At 36.0% G+C, this 5,016-nt stretch overlaps 1 non-coding gene across 1 annotated transcript; it reads right to left on the minus strand.

The window, feature by feature from the left end:
- Positions 1 to 782: 782 nt before the first annotated feature.
- Positions 783 to 944, minus strand: LOC113832904. The gene has a single exon (XR_003480401.1). It is a non-coding gene; the product is annotated as a U1 spliceosomal RNA (small nuclear RNA).
- Between the last annotated feature and the right edge of the window lie 4,072 nt (positions 945 to 5,016).

Below are 5,016 nucleotides of genomic sequence, written 5' to 3' on the forward strand. Positions count from 1 at the left end.
TTTTTTCTTACATTTGTTTTACTTAATTTTCTTGGTAGTACACTATATATTCTCTGTCTATTATCTTATTTATTTAAAATTTATTTTTAAGAATTTTCTAAGGAGATATAATATGTTTGATCACATTCAGTCACCATATTCCCCAGTAATCCAGGGAGTGTTGTTCTGACCGTCACATCCTCTTTTTAATTTTCATATTCCACTGTGTCCAATTAGGTGTGTTTGGCTTTGTCTCTATTCAAGCAAATTCTAGAGTACTCTGTAGTTGCATTTATTCTAAGATATTTCAGTTCACTTTTCATTTCTTTCTAAACTTTCCCCCTTTTTGAACTTCTGGCCCTGGCATTCAAACACATCCTCAGATCTCTGCACAACTAAAGATCTGCAGTGCAGTGTCTGGCTGCTGTCTCTTCTCCAGTTAAGCACTGTTGGAACATTTAGTTACCAGTCCTTGATATGATTCTCAACTCTTGTTCCAAAATTACTCTGCTGCATGTCTCTCATTTCTGTTTCTATGGTTATAGTCACTTCCTTCTTGTTTCTTTTCCTGGCATTTTTTAGCTTCCTAGCAAGCTGTCTTATGGCTACTGACCATTCTCAAAGACAACCTTAGCTCCACATTGAGACAGATGAACCCCATAAGACAGTAAGCCACTGGTTTTGCAGCTTTATTGAATGAACAGACAGTGACAGAGTAGGTCACCGAGATTACCCCATTGCAGTGAGATTTTGTATATTCACAAGTTCCAAATACCATAAATTGTTATACTCTTTTTTTATTTAAGGGGCAAGCATCAACACAGTCCTCTACAACCACAAATCAGAGTCATATTTCCCACATTTGGGGAAATAGGAGAGGTCAGCACATCTGGAGTATAGTAGATAAGCCCTGGCATGGGAAAAGTATCTTTGTGATCATGGTATTTCTCCTGCCAGGTAAGTATAATTATTGTCTCTTTTTATATGGATTGAAATATTATCAACAATAAAATTGGTACTTACTATTCATGTATCATCTTGTGAAGTTAGAGTTGTATTTGTTTTTTGAATCTGTCCTTCTGTTTTTCTGTGAAATATAGTTGTTACCAGGTATCTTATTTAGGTTTCCATTGCTGTGATTATATATCATGATCAAAAGTAACTTGAAGAGGAAATGGGTTATTTGATTTACCGGTTATAGTCTATCATCAGCTAAAGCCAAAGCAGGACCTTGAGGCAGAAACCATGAAAAAACACTGCATCTACACTTCAGCTTCATACTTTGCTCATTTTGCTTTCCTAACCCAGTCAAAACTATCTGTCCTGGAATAACAATACCCACAGTGGGCTCATCAATCATTAATCAAGAAAATGCCCTACAGACTTTCCTACTAGCCTATCTACTGGAGACATTTTCTCAATTAAGATTCCCTACTCCAAGCAAGATATATTTATGTTTATATCAAGCTGACAGAAACTAACCAAAACATCTAGGAAAATCTGACAACTTGCTTTCTTATCATAATAGATATCAAGATCATTTGACATCTATCAATATTGTATAGTTTTGACTATGATCTCACAGTACATTTAACTATGATCTCACAAATGTCATTGAAGTGATACAAGAACTTAGGTTCCTGTTGATTGCATCTGTTTGATCTGACTGCCTTACTTGATGGGCATTGAGGAATGAATTGAGTTCAGTTAAAAGAAAACTAAAATTCTAATGTTCTCTACCTATGAATGTGATCTTATTTAGAAAATAACTCTCTGCAGATATAACTCAGTTAGGATGGACTCATATTAAAGGTGGGTCCAAATCAAAATATGGCACGTGTCCTTATAAGACAAAATACAGAAAGACTGAGACATTGATAAGGGGCACCATGGAACCACAGAGACAGATATGAAACTATCTTCAAAACCAAGACAGTCAAAGATTGTCATCAATATCAGACACTAAGAGAAATGCATACAGCAGTCTTGCTGAATGCCTTAAAAGGGAGATTTTAAACTTCTGGCCTGTATAACCATGGGAAACAAATTACTGTTGTTTTAAACTATGTAAATTGTTAAAATTTATGGACGCTCAAGAGACAAAGAGAATGACAGGACAGTTTTTGAGAACGACAAAGATACTTCACAAATGTCTCATCATGATTTAATAAAGCCATCAGTAAAATATGACTCATAATTAAACAAAATAATTCCTTAAATGCATAGATTGAATTATATATAGTTATTTTAAATGAATCCACACTAGGTAAGTCACAGTCTGAAAATAATTAGTAAATATTATAAAAAAACAATAAAAACACAAATTTGTATTTGATTTTCTTGTGTCAGTGCCATTTACTTATAATGTTTACATGAAAACTTACAACAAGATCTACCAAATTTAGAATGCTAAATGTATTTTTCTTAAGTACATAATCTCACAGAAATCAAATCCATCTAGAAGATTTGTGTCTAAGGCCTAAAACATCCCACAATATCCAAGAAGAGGAAGTAAAACTGCACCTAAAATAGAAGAGACCTAAGGACAGCTAGCTGAGCACTGACTGTGTTTCTCTCTTTTTTTCCCTCTGAGACTGACCAGTCTGTTGCTTTTGCTTTTCTCTGCTGGCCTTTGTTGTTTGTGTCGAACAAGGCTCTGAGATGATTCAGCTGTTTGCATGCTGCTCATGGTCATCTCAGAATTGCCATCTCACCTAGAGAGACTGTTTAACCTCACAAGACCCATGCCCAGAACTTGGAACTCATTATCTATGCTCAAAATAAAAAAAAATACTGGTAGACAAAAACTTCTATCTCTGATCCTACAAACTTAAGCTTTATTTACCTGTACAATTTGTGATAGAAAGTGTAAAGTCATTAAGAGTGAAAGAGCATGGAGACATAGCTTGAGGGGGGAAGAGTGATTTTTGTGCAATTACTAGCATCTGAGTTTGGATTTCCAGCCCCTACCTAAAAATCCAGGCATTGAAAGTCTGGTAGCAAGGGGCACATGCATAGTGGGAATCACTGCAGCTAACTGGGCTAACAAGAACAGTGATCTCCAGGATCATTGAGAAAGCCTTTCTGACAGAATAAGGCAAAGAGGCACAGAGGAAGACACCAGGATTCTTCCTTTGGCCTACTTGATCTATAAATATGTGAACATGGGAACACTCACACACACACACACACACACACACACACACACACACACACACACACAATGTTGAAAATAAAAAAAACCAGAAATTTGAAGAAGAAATAAATGTTCAGTATTTCTAAAATAAATATAAGTTCCATTCATTTAAACTCATCCCTCCCTTATTAAATGTATAGAATAAGATAAACATTTCAGTAGGGTAGTGCTCAGCAGATAACACTTCATTGTGCATGATCTTCTTACTGCAGTTGTAGAGGGTAGTGATAACCTTAATGAGAGCTAAGATTAGAAAATCCAGACATGAACTTCATCTGCAACTGATTAATCACAAGACCCTGGATAAGCCTTATTACCTCTCTTACCCTCTTATTCTTTGTCTGTAACTTGGAGTGACAATCAAAAGGATACTCAAATGCTATGAAGTGATAAAGTCTAAGTACTTGGTTTTCATACATATATTGGTCAAAAACCATTCATACTGTAATTTTTTAACTACTGTTATCTATGAAATTAAATAAGCTTTTCATTCATTATACCTGTCAGATACTCATTCTTTGTTGAATAAGCAAAAAATATAATGGGAAGATGCCAGATTAAATTGCAAAGTCAAACTCCCAACTAAGTACTATTTAGAATGACCAGGTTCTAACCCAACTAGGAACTTTAACAAGTTTAGAGCACTTCCATTGATAGTTTGCATTGGTCATGGTTTTCTTTTTTTCTCAATTTTAGCCTAAAGTTGACTGTTCTGAATCAAATTCAAGAGGGAAAGAACCATCTAAAAAGTTTATACCCATGTTCCTTGAAGAGACTTAACTTTCTCTTACTAGGTCTAGGTAGCACTCCTGTTGTGACCAGGAGATGAAGCACATGGCTAGCTGTATCCTCAATAGGATTAATGGAGTGGACTTTAAGAGCAAGTTTGTTTGAAAGTGCTTATTTTGGATATATACCTAAGAGTAGAATTGCTGGATCATGTGGTAGACTGATTCCATTTTCCTGAGGAATCTCCATATTGATTTCCAAAGTGGCTGAACAAGTTTGCAGTTCCACCAATAGTGGAGGAGTGTTCCCCTTTCACCACATCTTCTCCAGAGTAAGTTATCATTGGTGTTTTTGATTTTTGACATTCTGACAGGAGAAAGATGGTATCTCAGAGTTGTTGTGATTTGCATTTCCCTGATGGCTAAGGATGTTGAGCACTGCCTTATGTGTCTTTGAGCCATTTTATATTCCTCTGTTGAGAATTCTCTATTTAGTTCTGTACCTCACTTTTTAATTGGATGATTTGGTGTTTAGGGAACTAGCTTCCTGACTTCTTTGTAAATTTTGGAGATCAGCCCTCTGTGAGATATGGGGTTGGTGAATATCTTTTACCATTCTGTGGCCTGCCATTTTGTCTTGCTGAATGTGTCCTATGCCTTACAGAAGCTTCTCAGTTTCAGGAGGTCCCATTTATTAATTTTCAATTTCAGTGTGTGTGCTGCAGGTGTAATGTTCAGGAAGCTGTTTCCTGTACCAGTCCGTTCATGGGTACTTTCCACTTTCTCTTGTAAGAGGTTCAGTGTGGCTGGATTTATGTTGAGGTCTTTGATCCATTTGGACTTAAGTTTTGTGTATGGTGATAGACATGGATCTATCTGCAGTCTTCTACATGTCAGCATACAGTTATGCCAGCACAATTTGTTGGAGATGCTTTCTTTATTCCATTGTATAGCTTTTGCTTCTTTGTCAAAAATCAGGTGTTCATAGGTGTATGGGTTAATATCATGGTTTTCAACTCTATTCCATGGTCTACCTGTCTATTTTTGTGCCAATACCAATCTATTTTCAGGACTATAGCTCTATAATAGAGCTTGAAGTCAGGGATGGTGATG

The sequence above is a fragment of the Cricetulus griseus genome, assembly GCF_003668045.3.
Source record: "Cricetulus griseus strain 17A/GY chromosome 1 unlocalized genomic scaffold, alternate assembly CriGri-PICRH-1.0 chr1_0, whole genome shotgun sequence".
Lineage (NCBI taxonomy): Eukaryota > Metazoa > Chordata > Mammalia > Rodentia > Cricetidae > Cricetulus > Cricetulus griseus.